Raw genomic sequence first — 17,283 nt, forward strand, 5'->3', positions numbered from 1 at the left:
ATAACTCACCCCTAATTTACTGTTGTCTTTCTGTGTGTGCAGTGTCTTGTTCTTGTAGACAAATTTGGAGATCTAATAACAAAGTGAAGGAAGGATTCTTCAAGGGAAGGTGTAATCTGAGTAGACCTCCTGGAGGATGTAGGCTTTGGAAAAGGGTATAAGTAAAGAAAGGGCTGCCACCTACCAGTTGGGTGGGAATAGAGAGGAAACCTTGAGGAAAGAGAAACTGGGAGTGAGCTTATAAGACAGAACAAGAAGAGGAAGTAACTCTGTTTGTTCACTAAGAGTACAGACCCGGGTATTTTTAATTTTGAATTTGGCTTCCTAACTCAACCCTGACTTGTTCTATCAGAGGGTTATGGAATGCGGTCCCCCACTGTTTTAGTCCCAGAGTTGAAGCCAAGCCAGAGCAGCCAATACCGTGGACCCACATGACTGTGAGGGACTGCCAGTTGGGTTCAGAAGAGGGGCTCTTGGTTTAAGTTTTTTGATGACACCAGCAGCCTCTCCACTAGTCTGTGGGTCCCTCCCCTCCCCAGAGAGTAGGAACCCCTGCTCCCCCAAATCTAGTCTGCTCCGCCAAGCCTCAGAATCCTGCTCAAAGCAGAAAGTCGGGGCCTTTTTCATAGTACGCAGAGGAGCGTAACAAAGGAGACATCCATTTTTTACTAGTGGTACCACTGCTTATCCATTAAACTAACATAAAAATACCTGTTCCCTGCCTGGCTCCCAGAGCACCAATTCAAATGAATGAGGATGCAAAAGCCCATGGTAAGAAAATCTCTCCCTGGGTAGTTCCAGATGAAAGAACAGCTCTTCAGCGCTTCTAGTGAGTTAGACAATGAGGCCTCTCCTTATAGCAGGTGGGGTAATCTCTGCATTTTTTTAATAAGAGGGGAGCGGAAAGCCTCAGAACAGTTGACTGAATTTTCTGAAGTCACACAGTAAATTACTATTGAAGACTTGATTCTTTATTGGATCACAAATAAGTTTTAAGAATATTTGTTTTGGGGGGGAGGGATAAATTAGGAGTTTGGGATTAACATATACACACTACTCTATATAAAATAGATAACCAGCAAGGACCTACTGTATTGCACAGGGAACTCTACTCCATATTCTGTAATAACCTATAAGGGAAGAGAATCTGAATTTAAAAAATATATGTATATGTATAACTGAATCACTTTGCTGTACACCTGAAACTAACGCAACATTGTAAATCAACTATACTTCAATTTTTAAGAAAAAGAAATGCAAAAAAAAAAAAAAGAAAAAGGATATTTGGTTTGCATTAACTCTTTGAAGGTCAAGACAGAAGAAAAGCACATTTTAAAGTGGCATGTCTGCAGCTTGGTGAGAAAATAGATTTTTAATAGAAAGAGCAGAAGAACTCTTTTGTGGTATTCTGTTTTGCTGAGTCTCACTAGTTTTTGTGGGTCTCTCTGCCTTTCTCTGCTTTTCCCTCCCTATTTTCTCCCCTTGCCTTTTCTTCCCTCCTTCTTTCCTTCATAACAGTCCAGTCAGCAGTTTTGTCCCCAGGACGCTTTGCTTTTTTTTTGCTGCCAGCTCTTTCCTGCCAGCTGCCAAGGCCTCCCCTCCCTCCTGACTTCCTCAGTTGATTCTGTGCAGGAGCCGATAGCTTATCTCCACGCAGCAACAAGAACGTGAGATAGTGGGCTCAGCTACCCCAGAGCATCTCGGGAAACGGCCTGCTGTTGTGAACAGTCCTGTCCCCCAAGAGCACCCCCATCCCCAAGCCAAGATCGCATGTGGATACTTCTCTCTTTCTGGCCTAGTCTGTGCTTCTACAGTCAGATTCGGGCAGACAAAAGAAAGGACCTTGGGCAGCTGAGGGCGCTCATGTCCCCCTGTCTATCAGACATCCAATGTCAAAGGGAGTTCAAGTCCTGGTTTTGTCTCTGATGTGCTGTGCAACATCAGAAAAGTCGTTCAGTCTCTCTGAGCTCCAGTTTCTGCAGGCAGGTACAATCCAACCAGAATGGGCCTTTATGTATGTGACCCCAGGTTTAGGGTACTGGCAGGTCCTATCTGAGGAGTAGAGAGTAACTGCTATTTCCAGTAACTTCTGGTGGGGCATGCCCTCACACTTTTCTGCTTCCCTTTTCTGTCATTTCATTCCCCAGTGACCTGACATGGAAATTTTGTCCCAGGCAGGGATTATCTCACCTGGGGTACTCCCAGTTTCAATCCTGAGAAACCCCGAGGTTGGAAGTACATCACTCATCAGTTCTCAATTTAATAAATATGTAACTCTTACTCTACAAGAAAAATATTTTCCATTCCCACAACGCAATAAAAAGTAGAGAAATTGCTTCTTCTTCTGCTTCAGTCTAAGCCAGTGGTTTTTCTTCTCCCCCACCCCCCAGCCCCAGAAAAACCACAAGAGATATTTGGTATTGTTTGGAGATATTTTCAGTTGTCAAAACTGAGAAGGGGTTACTATTGGCATCTAGTGAGTGGAGGCCAGGGACGCTGCTAACCACCCTACAGTGCACTGGATGCCCCCCCCCATCAAAGAATTATCTGCGCATAGAGTCAACAATGCTGAGGTCGAGAAGCCCTGGTTTACGTCATCATCATAAGCGAGGTCCTTGGTGAAGTTTTGGGGCTCATAGAGCTTGGAAGTGGCAAGAATTTGGACCCAGAAGACTCCCATATAGTAGGGAAATATTTGCCTCTGGGTTAGGAGGCATCCTGTCTGAGAGGAGAGACATGTTTCTTAACCCCATGCTCGGGGAGTTTATAGTCTAAACAAAACCATCTAGGAATATGGTGCATTAAACCAATATTTATCCACTCGGCATGGATTTATTGAGCTCTTCCTGTGTGACAGGTCTTGTGTAAGGTGCTAAGGATGTCTTAAGGGAGTTCCCAATCCATACACCTGGGAGGGAGTTTCCCTTCCTCTTGATCTTGCTTCCAGTCGCCACTGTGGGCAAGTTTTGACTAATATACTTATGAATGGGAAGGACATTTCAGAAAAAGAGAAGGCAGTATACAGAGGTCTAGGGAGCTGAGTAGTTACAATGTTGGATGTATTGTGGGCAGTGCTTAGAAAAGTAGAAGCCAAACTTGTGGGGAAAAAAAAGATTCGGTTTCCATTGTAAGAAGCAGGTAAGCCCCTGGGTCAAGCAGGCGGCCACAGAACAGAGATGCTGCTGTGAGGTGAGACCTGGTCATTGCTGTTGGACTTGGGCCTGGTGACTGAAATTCTCTGAGTTGCATAGACTAACATATTCAACACGGACAAGGCTTTGCAATATGCCTTGGAGCCCATGGTAAGTGTTCTATGAACATGATAGGAAGAGAGAAACCCTAGCAAGCCCAGTGCAGCCTGGAAGTGCTCCGGTTACTTTCAGGTGGAGATCTTCCTCCTTTACCCTCCTCGTGCAATGGAATTCACTTGCTGTGGGTAAAGGGGAGGGAGGGACCTTGGAAAGTGGGAGTTCTTGTCAGCATTGGCATAAGTGGCAGTAGGCCAAATACTTGATTCTGAATTTTCCTGCCAGGAACTTTATTTTATACTATTTTTTAAACTATCTATCTTTTTTTTTTAAACTATCTATCTTTTTAAAAAATATTTATTTATTTAGTTTTTTAGGCTGCATCAGGTCTTAGTTGCAGCACACAGGATCTTTGTTGAGGCATGCGGGATCTTTCATTGTGACTCACGGGCTCCAGAGCGCGTGGGCTCTGTAGTTTGCAGCACGTGAGCTTCTCCCTCTTTGCGGTGTGCACAGGCTCAGTAGTTGTGGTGCGTGGACTTAGTTGCCCCGCGGCATATGGAACCTTGGTTCCCTCACCAGGGATGAACCTGTATTCCCTGCATTGGAAGGCGGATTCTTTACCACTGGACCACCAGGGAAGTCCCCTGTCCTACCAGGAACTTTAGACGTGAGCAAATTCCTTTTCTCATGTGGGATACGGGAAAAATAGGTGTCTATAAGAAATACTACATGCATTCATTCAACTAACATTTATTGAGCACTTACAATGTACAGAATTATTCTAAGTACTCCAGGAGTTACAAGGATGTGTTTATTGATTATTTATTCATTCACTAACAGTCATGCATCAAACACCTGCTATGTGTCTGGCACGGTGCTAAATACTTGGGATACGGAAAAAAACACAGCCCCTCAAGAGTCCATGCAGAACAACCATCTCTTAAATTCCTACCACGTACCAAGCCTCAAGCCAAGATCTTTATGTACATTATTTTTACAATACTCATAACAACCTTGAGCCTATCTTATAGATGAAGAAAACCAAAGGCCTCCAAAGTTTAAGCCAATTGTATGGAATTTCCTCAAAAATGAAAAATAAGATGACCATATGATCCAGCAATTCCACTTCTGGGTATAAAAATGCAGGGTCTCAAAGAGATATGCATCCACCCATGTTCATAGCAGCACTATTCACAGTTGCTAAAAGGCCGAGGCAACTCAAGGGTCTACCAACAGATGAATGAATAAAGAAAATGTGGTATACACATACAATGGAATATTATTCAGCCCTAAAAAGGAAGGAAATTCTGCGTTTCCTATGCTACAACATGGATGAACCTTAGGGACATTATGCTAAATGAAACAAGCCAGTCACAAAAAGACAAATACTGTATGATTCCTCTTATATGAGGTACCCAGAGTAGTCAAATTCATAGAGACAGACAATGGAATGGTGGTTGCCAGGGACCGAGGGAAGGGGGGCATGGGGGTGGTTGTTTAATGGGTACAGAGTTTCAGGTTTTCAAGATGAAAGCAGATCTGAAGATTGGTTGTACACCAATGTAGGTGTACTTAACACTAGTGAACTATACTCATAAAAAATGATTAAGATGGTAAATGTGTTTTTTGGTTTTGGCCGTGCCATGCGGCTTGCAGGATCTTAGTTCCCAGATGAGGGACTGAACCTGGGGCCACAGCAGTGAGAGCACCGAGTCCTAACCGCTGGACCACCAGGGAACTCCCTAAGATGGTAAATTTTAACAACAAAGATTTACTGTGTAGCACAGGGAACTATACTCAATAGCTTGTAATAAATTATAATGGAAAAGAATATAAAAAAAGAATGTAGATATATACATATATATGTGTAACCGAATCACTTTACTGTACACCTGAAACTAACACAATATGGTAAATCAACTATACTTCAATAAAAATCTTTTTTAAAGATGGTAGATTTTATGTTATGTATATTTCCCGCACTAAAACATTAAAAAAAAAAGTTTAAGCCACATATCCAGGTCTGATTCTAAGGTTCTATTTTTCTTCCGTTATAGAAACAACTATAAGATAAGGAGGAAAGGAATGTGTTCTTAGAGGAATCCACAGAAGGAATAATTTATTAGTGTGTCATCCTTTGCACCCAAAGATGATGGCATTACTATTTTTCTTTGGGCAGTTGGGGCCAGAAAGGAGCGCTAGCCAGTAGCCCCACTCCAAGTCAGGGTTTAACATCGTTTACAGAGTCTGATGCAGTGGAAGATTCAGACTTCTCTCAAAACCTTTGTTCAGGAAGATCTTCAAGCCCCTTTCCCCAGTCTCATCCACCCTCTTCTAACCACGCATGCTGCTTTGCAACTGCTCCCAGCCAAGAATAGAGGTCACTCCTAGTGGAACCAAGTTTTACTAAGGTGGAGGTGTGGAAAGGGTAGCCCCTGGCAAACCTGCGAAGCAGGCAAAATTTATCTTTCAGGCCTTGGGCTTTCCTTTTCTGCGGCTGGCACAGGGCTAAGAGTCAGGAGACTTGAGTTGTAGCTCCTGCTACTAACTTGCTGTGTGACACTGGAGAGACAGTCTTCTTCTCTGGGCCTTGGTTTCCTCACCTGCCACACGAGGGGTTTGTTCTACGTGGTGTCTGAGGTGCCTCCTGCAGTGTTGACCCTGTAGGAACTTTGTACCCCCGACGCCTTCACTCCGCTGCCTCACCAGGGTCCTCCTGCTCTGTCATACCTTCTCTTTCGGCAAAACTACCCTGGAGCTTCCCTGGTGGCGCAGTGGTTGAGAGTCCGCCTGCCGATGCAGGGGACACGGGTTCGTGCCCCGGTCCGAGAAGATCCCACATGTCGCGGGGTGGCTGGGCCCATGAGCCATGGCCGCTGAGCCTGCGCGTCCGGAGCCCGTGCTCCGCAACGGGAGAGGCCACAACAGTGAGAGGCCCGCGTACCGCAAACAAAACAAAACAAAACAAAACAAAACTACTCTGGACAGGTTCTGATATGTTCATTCACACAGAGGTACATTTTCTCCCAAGGGTATTTGCATTTCCACTGGGATCCAGATGAGAGGGAATGAGGCCCTAACTTGGATTTCTTTTGATTGCAGAAGGGAAGAGCTTTTGAAGGCGTAGGGTGGAGCCAGGGGAAGGGACTCACTCCACCTCCCAACTGGCAAGGCAGGGCCTGGTCCAGGGCTCAGCCCTTGGGTGCAGCTCTCGGCACACCTCTCCACGGGTGGCCCAGGTACAAACCCACCATGTATCCTCTGCTTTTTCCAGGGACTCTGTAGCAATGCTGGCAGCCCCTCTGTCTCTGGAGAAGTGAGTTCCAGCTCAGATACCAATGAGGTCACCAAGATCCCCAGTCTAAGCTGGAATTTGGCAGGAGGGCTTGTAGGGCAGCTGTTTGTGGTTTTTCTTTTCCTCTGAAGGAAAGTCTGAGCAGATGATCTCCTAGGTGCTGCCTGTTTCCATGTGAGGGAGAAGTAGGATGTGGCTCTGGATCAGTGGAATGGGAGGGGGGTTGGCAAGGGGCGTCTGGGGCGACACATAAGCGATGTGTCTCATGAGATGAAAGATCCCAACTTCTTTTGATAACTTCTTCAACTCTGCTTTTGTTCTTGGGAAAACTCATTTCTCCCCTATTATTTATTCATGAGGATTTTGTTTTGGGAGACATCGAGGAACAGTTGCTTTGGGTCTGAGGGAATTCACTTCACTGTGAAGGTGGCTTTTCATCTACTCAGGGCAGCCAGGCTCCTCATCAAGAAACACCAGCTCCTCAGGGTGGAGGGGCCTCCAACTCCAGCAGGATTAATGGACAGTTGTGGAGGTCTCCTGGCATCCTCTACTCCTGGCCAGGCAGCCCTGAGGCCTGGGGCCAGGGCACGGTAACTTCGGGAACACAGGGGAGGCCACGTGACAAGCCAGGCATATGTGCCTGTGGACCTCATGGAGCCTCTTTTGCCAGCAAAGCACTATCCTGGAGGCTCCAAGGGCTAGGAGTTCCAGATGGTCCTCGTCTTTCAGAGGCTTGTGTCTAATGGGAGAAACCAGGGACTTCTACCCACCAGAAAACAAATCCAATAAGTGTCCAGTGGGGAGTGCAGAGGGAAGACAGAATTAGAAAAAGATGTGCACAGGCTGGTTTTTTGTTTGTTTGTTTTTATTGAACTATAGTTGATTTACAACGTTGTGTTAATTTCTGCTGTACAGCAAAGTGATTCAGTTTTATACATATATATATATATATTACTTTTTATATTCTTTTCCATTATGGTTCATCACAGGATATTGAATAGAGTTCCCTGTGCTATACAGTAGGACCTTGTTGTTTATCTATTTTATATATAATAGTTTGCATCTGCTAATCCCAAACTCCCAAGCCATCCCTCCCCCACCCACTTTCCCCCTGACAACCACAAGTCTGTTCTCTGTCTGTGTGTCTGTTTCACAGATAAGTTCATTTGTGTCATATTTTAGATTCCACGTATAAGTGATATCATATGGTATTTGTCTTTCTCTTTCTGACTTACTTCACTTGGTATCCTAATCTCTAGGTCCATCCATGTTGCTGCAAATGGCACTGTTTCATTTTTTCATGGCTGAATAGTATTCCACTGCTTGTATGTACCACACCTTCTGTATCCATTCATCTGTCGATGGACATTTAGGTTGTTTCCATGTCACAGTGTGGTTTTGATTTGGAAGTCAGGAATTCTAGAATGTCAAAGTTAAAAAGGACTTTAAGTTCTAGTCCAACCCTCTTATTTTCCAAATGGAGAAATTGTGAGAAGTGGCTTGTCTAAGGTCTGCATCATCAGAGATGAGATTCAAATATAGGTCTCCTGGCCTGAGCCCAGGGCCCTTTCCTCTACATTTAATTTCTAGATGCCCGGTTTGCCCTACATTCTAGGACTGCATGACTCAGCACGACTCACCAGGACTCGCCAACTTTGCTCCTCCCAACTAGCTCGTCAGTCACATCCTTTTTGGCCTGGTTTCCCCTCACTCCTCGCTGTTCACTGCTGTCTTTTTTAATGTCCATCTGAGCAAACTCTGCTCTGTCACAAGCCTCTGTAATGCTCATGCAGTTGTGGATGTAAGGCTCCAGGTTCCACGTGAAGGAGAGTCCTGGGAAAGTTTTTGCCCCAAAAGGTAGCATTGACCTTCTAGAAGGAAAAATGTAGGGAAATCAGGGCTGTCCTTAGTTCTCCCTGAGGTTCTGAACAGGTTCCTCTCATTGTATACCGTCAGCTCTTCAACCTGACACCAAGTCCCATCTTCCAGGGCTTTCACCTGTTCCTGCCTTCCTGGTTACCGTCTCTCCACGTAACCCCTCCCCCAATTCAAGCTGGAGCTTTTAAAAGTGTTTGTCATTGAACACTTGGTCATTTGGATTAATACTCTTCATTCCACACTCATTACTGGCTCTGCTTCCCCTTCTCAAACCCTGAACACACTCCTGATGTTATGCCAAATTCTAAAAAAAACGTTTAGGATTCTTGGATATCTGCACTAAATGTAAGGAAATGGGAGATAATAGTAGTTGAGGTCACAGGCAGGGTAAAAAAGTAGAAACTAGATGATGAATCAAGCCATCTGGCTAAGCTCTCCTGCTATCTTGCTGTGCGGTCTTGGGCAAAGCCTTTAACACCTCTGTACTTTAGTGTCTTATTTATCAGGTGAGGATAATACAGCCTGACTCATCAACCTTTAAGGTAATTTAAAGATCAAGTGGGAGAGCAGTTTTAAACTTTCCTTGGGAATTCCCTGGTGGCCTAGTGGTTAGGATTCTGGGCTTTCATAGCTGTGGCCCAGGTTCAGTGTCTGGTCAGGGAACGGAGATCCCGCAAGCTGTGCGGCATGGCCATAAATAAATAAATAAATAAACTTTTCTTAATTTAAAAGAATATTTAAAAAAAGAATATTGCCACTAAACAGCATCACTATTAGGATTTCCCCCCAAATCGTATTATATATTATATAAGACATATATTTTAAAATGACCCTCCTTTGCCAGTGTCCTCTGAGACAGCTAACTGCTCAACCAAGTGTGAATTTCATCTCCTTTAATATCTTCTCTTCCGGGGAGAGAGAGCTGATGAGCAGTGCCGTAACGCAGGTCAGGAGACATAATGGAGCTCAGGAGAAATAGAGAACCTAAACAATCCAGAACGGTCTGAACAATCACTCATGGAATGTGAAGAAAAATAAGGGAAATAGCGGCAGGACAGGCTCTAGGTTCGCGCTTCTCATCCTAGCACCCATCTGGGTGCCATTAGGGTTAGCGTTCGGATTGGGCTTGATTCATAGCTAGAATCTAGGTTAGGACTATGGGTTGCGGTTTCAGTGAAGTTCAGATTTTGAGTTCGGATTCAAGTTTAGGTTAGAGTGAATTTAGGGTTGGGAAATTAGGTTTAAGTTTAGGGTTAGTATTAGTTTAATTTAGAATTATGGTTAGGTTAAGGTGAGGGCAGGGTTTCTCAGTCATGGCACTACTGACATTTGAGGCTGGGGAATTCTGTTGTGGCGGCTGCCCTGTGCTTGTGAGGACGTTTAACAGCAACCCTGGCCTCTACCCACCCGATTCCAATGGTACCTGCTCCCGCCCCCAGGGTACGAACCGAAAATATCTCCGGACCTTGTCAAATGTTCTCTGAGGGAGGGGATAAAATCACCTTGGGTTGAGAACCACTGAGTGACGATAAGGATTGTGGTTAATGTTAGGATGACTTTAGAGTTAGGATTGTGGTCTGGGATCAGGTTATGTTTAGATCTTGCGTTGGGTTTGAGTTTAGATTAGGGTTAGTTTAGCGTGAAGGTTGGGAAGTTATTTAGATTTAGGGTTAGGGGTAAGGTTAAGGCTTAGGTTCAGGTTAGGTTTGAAATTTTACTTTGGTTATTTTCAGGTGAGCACCTTGCAGAGACCAATGTTTTGTAGAAATATTATACAGTGCATTTAGTGTCTCTCCATTGGCACTTTTGAGAAGCGGTCTTAGCCCTCAGGGGACAGAATACAAGGAATTACCCCACACTGGGGAGCTTCCCACAGAGCCCTGCTGAATCTGTGGCCTTCAAGTCTGAGGCAGGGGATTATTTGGGGTTGTGCCTTATTTCTCTGTGTGACATAAAGATTGCTGGAAACTGGCCCATGTGTACGTGTGTATGGGTGTATGTACGTGTGTACGGGTGTAGGTACGTATGTATGGGTGTGTGTACGGGTGTGTGTACGTGTGTATGAGTGTATGTAAGCTGTGCCAAGTGCTGATTTACATCTTATTTCATATGCTATTTGCATACCACAGTCACAAAACCCCTCATGCCTAAGGTTGGGAAACCAACGTATACGCAAGGGCTCCCCTTCTGTCAAATTGTTGTGGGTACCACGAAGCCAACCTGGAGGCAGGGGTTCCTAGGAACAGTACAGCCAGGTGACTCAAAGACCCCCGCAGTGGAAAGATCTTGGAGCTAGAAGTCAGGACAGCAATCCATTCTCACCTCTACTGTCCTACTGTGTGTGGACTCACAGGCAAGTTCATCTCCCTGCCTTAGTTTTCCCATCTGTAAAATAACCAGAGTAAAACTTATCTGAAACCCTCCATTCAATCCAGTTCAATTGGGGATGAAGTTCATTTCAACAAGCTCTTGAAGTGTTTGGGAAGGAAGATGCTGTGTCAACCCAAAATAGTTTTATTATTCTGTTTCCAGAAGGAAGGGGTGTACAGAGTTTCTTCTAGCTCAGCACCTGAGTGGTGGCTGGAGCCTGCCAGGGCCTCCATCTGCCCATGTCGAGAATACACTAGGAATGGTGGTGCCAGAGGCAGATGCAACAGAGAGGGAGCTATGCTTCACCAGCTTGTCAACATGTCATTAGGGTGTTCCTGTGGGAACCAAGAGCAGAGTCAGGAGGCAGGAGACGTGGGAGGGAGGGAGGAGGGAGGAAGAGAGAGAAATGGAAGAGATGAAGGGGTCCATGCCAGTATCGCATTTATCCCTGTCAGGAAGAGAGCTCTATCAAACCAAGGCCAGGCCTATAAATCAGGCCATAATTAGTTGCAAAGAGAAAGCTTTAACATCCTCATCAAATTGATTAATACATCTTGCAGCTCGGGACAGGCTGGCCCTGCCTTGGAAAAAACGGCAAGCTCGCCCAGCTGGGTGGGGATGGAGTAGGGAGAAGGGGCAGCTCTAGACGCTGCTGCATGGAGCCCAGTGAGTTCTGCCTCTCTGTTTACTCGCTTGAGGAAAGCTCTGACAGGTGGTAGGCAAGGCCAGTGCTTAGTCCAGGAGTCATCATGGGCCTGGAGCCTAAAAAATCAAATGAATGTGCTGGTTTTGCTAGGAATTAGCCCTGACACCACTGGCAAGTTATGTTTTTCCTTCTGGGTCTGTTTCACCATCTGTAAAAAGGACATGCTGGATTAGAGGAACTTTGTTTCCTTCCAGTTCTGACACCATAAACGTCTATGAGCCCCGTGGACAAGGGCATCTGGAGGTCTTGGCCAGCGAAGACCCGACTACAGGTTCAATTTCTAAGATACTCAATGGGAGGTCAGGAGTTTGGGATAAGCTTAAATAATTTGGTCTAAATTTGTTTTTTTTTTAAAACGGAATGAACAAGTCAGCTACATAGTTCAGCTACATGTTGGAGGTGTAATTATATTCTCGAAAAAGAACTTCTACTGAATTTAAATATAAACATTTAAATGTAAGGAAAATTAATTTTTGAAAAGATTAAGAATATGTGCAACTGCCTTAAAATGATGAAAAATTCTATGACATTAACAAAAACTACAAATATTGTTATTAAGTCATATAAGGCAGTGTGTGGTGAATATAAATAAAATCTTTTCTTCTTTTTTAAAAAAATAAATAAATAATTTGGTCTAACTCAGGCTTGCAATTACCAAGCTTTGCTGGTGTGTCCTTTCCTGAGGCCTAAGCAGCAAATGCCTTTCATCTTTCAACCCAGAACAGAGAGAAAAGACATAGATCAATTTGTGCTTACGCCCTGGCTCAACCACTTATTAGCCGTGTGTTGGGAAAAGTTACCTAACCGCTTCAGTTTCCTCCTGTGTAAGATAGAGATAATAATGTCTCCCTTCCTGGGCCATCATGAGGAGTAGATAAGATTTATGGTTGACAAGTAAGAGCCAGTACTATTATTATTCAGATGACTCTTGATATCTTAATAATGGCACCTAAATCACATGGAGACTGAAAAAGTAAAGTCCAGTAAAAAAATATAGCCCTGATTCCCCACAAGATGTCCAACTAGTCACCCTCATGGGATGTAATATGAATAGGCACCATTTTGTTGTGTCAAAGGCACTGGACTTGAACTTGGAAGATTTGGGTTCTGATCCCACCTTTGCAACTTGTGAGTTGAGTGACTTCATGCAAGAGTCTTCACCTTTCTGAACCTTGCTTTCCTGAATCAGGAATATTTTCACATCCAATTAGATAATGTGTATAAATGATCCTCATAAGATGGAAATCATTATTCAAATATAAAGCATTTTATAAGCAACGTTTTGGATATCAGTCACCCTTGCTTGCTGCTGACTGCCCCCAAGTCTCGTATCTGGAAAGGCAAATCAAATAGAGTCTTTTCAAGTCGCTGGGACCTGCTTCATTGCTCAAAGGGACCCTGTCTCTTTATGTCTTCTATGAATCGCACTTTTTTGGTTTCCTTCTTTAACAAAAACTCTGACCTAATTGCTTATAATAAATGAAGATTCTCTATTTGGTGGTGTTTGGGTCACATATAGTTGATGTAGTGACACTATAAAAAAATCCATTCTTTCCTTTTTTCTAAAATAATTGAACTGTTGGGCATATGGGTGTGTGTGTGTGTCTGTGTGTGTATTTTCCAGTCTTCTTGGCAGTTAGGATGGCCATGTGACTAAGTTCTTGGTAGAAGAATAGAAGCAAAGTGATGTGGACCACTTATGGGCTGGGACCTTAACAAATGGGTATGCCTCTTGTACACTTTTCATTTCTTCCTGGTACCCAGAACTTGTGTGTACCCTCAAACCAGACAAAGACCACCCTAGGGCATGGTGGAAAAGCAAGAATGAAGGAACCTGGGTCCTTGAATGACAGCATGGAGGAGAGCTTCCTGCCAACCTGGAACTCAGACTGTTCTGAGAGACAAAAATAAACTTCTCTCTTGTTGAGTTATTGTATTTTGGGTCATCTTTATTTTTTTTAAATAAATTTTATTTATTTATTTATTTATTTTTGGCGGTGTTGGGTCTTTGTTGCTGTGTGCGGGCTTTCTCTGGTTGCGGCGAGCAGGGGCTACTCTCTGTTGTGGTGAGCGGGCTTCTCACTGTGGTGGCTTCTCTTGTTGCGGAGCACGGGCTCTAGGCGTGCGGGCTTCAGTAGTTGTGGCCCCTGGGCTCAGTAGTTGTGGTTCGCAGGCTCTAGAGCACAGGCTCAGGAGTTGTGGCGCACAGGCTTAGTTGCTCCGCGGCATGTGGGATCTTCCCAGACCAGGGCTTGAACCCGTGTCCCCTGCATTGGCAGGCAGATTCTTAACCACTGTGCCACCAGGGAAGCCCAGGACATCTTTATTATAAGAGTTTAATCTTTCATCCTGATTATTTGCTTCTTCCCCAGGAATCCAGAAATTTCCTTATTCATCCCACCATGTCTAGGCCACAGCATCAAATGTGTAAGACACATTAGAAGATTCCACTGTTCCTGTTGTATCTGAAGGCTGGCTCTGCATCTAGATCAGAGTCATCTTCTGGTAATAACTTTATTAAAGAACTTTTGACCCATATATACTCAAAACCAACACCCCTTAAGAAACAATCATCTCCATTTCCTTGTACCATGCTGCCATAACAAAACTTACTCTATTCCTGGAAAGTAGCTGCAAGTAGAAGGCCAAGGTAGGGGGAAGATGAAGCAGAAAATAAGACAACTGTAGATGGAGGATGCCTAGAGGGACCCACAGGAATCTGAACTGTGGGTTCACCTGGGCCAGGTGAAGGGGCAGGGAGAGCTCAAGGACCACAGACTGGGAGAAATGGACCAGAGGTGCCCAAATGACTCCCCCTGGGCCTCTGATAGAGGAAGAGGAATTCTCAAAGTCTGCACACTGCTCTCTTATGGTTCTAATCCCCAAGAAAACTTGACCGTCGCTGGCTGACTCACTGGCTTCCTCTTTGGTTTGTCATCATCAGTCAAGGTTTTTACATAGCCTATGACATTTAGAAAACCTTCCTCCTGACACACACCCCTCCCCTTTTGGAATGTGCTCCTGGGCAGACTAAGAATTGCTCTTTAAAATGTTTAACTGAGCTCATGATTTAGAATGTGCGGATTGAATACCCTCTTTCGAAAGCCAAGAGCTATGGGAGTCTAGCCGACATGGGATCATGGGGGAGAGGAGAAAAACGAAGGAAGGACATGGCGCCAAATAGCCACAGGTGGGAGCCAGAGTGGGGAGGAGGGCTGGCCTCACTTTGTCACACCACTGGCCCGAATCGCAGGGCAGGGCCGGAAGGGAAGTGCTAGTTGCAGATGTTCCCACCTCATCTCACAGCTCACCAAATATTATGGCCTAGCACATAAAAGCCAGAGTACTAAGCTGCCAGGAGTGTTAAACTCAAGGAGCTGTGACCAGAAGCAGGCGGGCTCTGGGGATGGGAGTCGGGAGGCGGCTATGGTAGGCCAGCGGCTCCCATTCAGCACTGTGGCTCTCAGGCGGCAACTGAAACCAAGCAGGAAACTCAGCCCTTGCCCCGAAGGCCACCCCTGCCTCCTGCCTCTCCATGGTGAGAGCATTTAGGGGAGTCCCGCACCTCCTTAGCAGGAGCAGGCTGCCTCTAAGTAGAAAATAAAGGCTTTCAAGCCACATAAATCAATGAAAATTAGCAGGAGTCAAGATGAAAAATCTATCCTCCATCACTTGGATGTTTGAGCCAAGGTTCCCGGTGATTTAGAGCCGTATAATTAGAGTGATCTGATCTCTCTCTCCCTCCCTCTCTCTCTCCCTTTTTTTCATCCTCCCTTCCCTTTCCAAAGTCCTCTCCTATGAGTCAGGTTCTCCTCTGGCTGGAAGCAAGTGCATGCACCTGTCAGCTCGGCACCATGATGGATCTCTGTTCTATCTTGGTTAGCCTCCGCCCTGCCTGCCCCTTAATGATCAGTCTGCCCCAGGGTAGGTATGAGCTGTGGGTGAGGAACCCACACCCTGAAGAATGCTGTAGAAGTAGAGAGGTGTGTCTGCTGACCCCAAGTGAAATGCGGCATCATCTCAGAAGTGGAGGAGGGGGGCTGGGGTAATCAGAACCCCTAACCTCTGAACTGGGGAGAAGATTGATGATGGCATGAAAGTTTCCCAGCCCTGCGCCCCCTGCCAGATTAGGAACGTAATCCAGCAGCTGAGGGAAGTATGAGCTGTGACCCATAGAGGCTAGGGGCCTGGATTTGCCTCAGAAAACAGGGACCTAGAGGGTGGTATGGGAAGTGAAGGTGGAATTTAGAGTCAGAGAGACACAGGTTCAAACCCCATCTCTATTACTTACCACCTAGATGACCATGAACAAGTTTCTCAAGCTCTTTGAGGCTCAGCTTCCCCATCTTGAAAATTAAAATAGTGATACTGTCTCACAGAGCGGTAGTGAAGACTACATGAAGAAACGATGTAAAGTTGCCTGAGCGTAGTAGCATCGGTTACAACATGGTACCTTCCTGCCTCTCAACTCTGCTTCTTGTGCAAGGCCGTAGAGCAAGTTAGGAAAGGAATCAGAGCTCCAACCTGGGTCTCCTAACTTCTCATCCAAGACCTGGTATCTAGCTCAGGAATCTACCCCCTACAGGCTCTCAGTAGATGGCTTCACTGAATGGCAGAGAGAGCAGAATTAGAAGTTTCCTGTAGGAGGCAGACTAGAGCATGCCCGCGCTGAGGAAATAAGACTCATACCCAGCATGGTTGTTGTGCAGTGTACAATGCCAGGTTCAAGTCCTGACTCAGCCACTTACAAGTCAAGACCCTGGGCAATTCCCCAGGCCTCAGTTTCCCCCAATGTAAAGTGGTTATAATTGTAATTCTTGCCACAGGGTGGTTCTGAGGTTCAAAGAAAAAGTGGGTGGGAAAACCCTCTGCAAAGAATTCTATATGTATAATGGAATAAAATGTATATGGAATACATAATCACACTGTAAATCATTTCATTGACAGAATTTCTCTTAGGAAAGAAACTCTGCTTAGAAAATACCTTTATATGTGCTTGTCACATGGCAAATGTTACCACAACTTTAGAGAAGAGAGAGGATTGCTCTGATGAGAGAGAGGAAGAAGGAGAAAAGAGAGGAAGGGGAGTGAGGCTCCAACAGGATAGAGAGAGACCAGGTGTGGTGAAGAGGTGAGTGAAATTCCATACTGGTTGGAATGACCTGTGCGTGCTTTAAGAACACTGAGGCCCATTCTGCCATCTAAGCTGTTTGTGCTGTGTACTCTACGCTCTTCCTCTTGCGCCCCTACAAAGTCATTGGGTGTACATCTATTAAACTCACCATTTTTGGAGCACCGACCACATACATCTGGTGATTAATACACATTCTTTCATTTATTCTCCAGTAACTTGCCACAGATCAAGAAACTGAGGGTCAGAAAACTTGGACAACTCGCTCAAGGTCACACGAGTGGCAGCTGGTAGGGGAGGGATTTTGATCCGTGTCCAGCTCTGGGTATTGGACCCTGTTGCCCCCTGGGCCCCAGTTTTCTGAGGTTAGAAAGGTCACTTAACTGCCCTGAGCCCCAGTTGTTCTATCTTTAAGAAGAAATGTCTCTATTGCTTCTCCCTTGCTCACTCAAATACTTGATAGATGAAAGAGGTAATAGATGTAAAGTACTTTGAGAGCTTTTAAACAAACAACCCCATTGTGAAAGTAAGCCATTATTAATACCACATCTCACATACTAAAAGGCCTGCTTAATCCACCCTACCCTGTGGAGCTGAAGAGGACGTTTCCCCCCCTCTGTTTATCCTTTCCTGTCAAGTGCCAAGTCTGTTC

At 45.1% G+C, this 17,283-nt stretch overlaps 1 long non-coding RNA gene across 3 annotated transcripts in view; it reads right to left on the minus strand.

Annotated features, from left to right (window-relative positions):
* Positions 1 to 13,432: 13,432 nt before the first annotated feature.
* LOC109548250 (uncharacterized) overlaps positions 13,433 to 17,283 on the minus strand; it is a 33,786-nt gene continuing 29,935 nt past the window's right edge. The window contains exons 10-11 of one of the 3 annotated variants that reach the window (XR_012328828.1): positions 15,792 to 15,846; positions 13,433 to 13,767 (exon numbers count right to left, since the gene is read on the minus strand). This is a non-coding gene — a long non-coding RNA (uncharacterized lncRNA). Of the gene's footprint in view, positions 13,768 to 13,839; positions 13,985 to 15,791; positions 15,847 to 17,283 lie in introns of those variants that run through there. The other 2 variants (XR_012328826.1, XR_012328831.1) reach the window with 2 other exon arrangements.

This window comes from Tursiops truncatus, chromosome 20, assembly GCF_011762595.2.
Source record: "Tursiops truncatus isolate mTurTru1 chromosome 20, mTurTru1.mat.Y, whole genome shotgun sequence".
Classification (NCBI taxonomy): Eukaryota; Metazoa; Chordata; class Mammalia; order Artiodactyla; family Delphinidae; genus Tursiops; species Tursiops truncatus.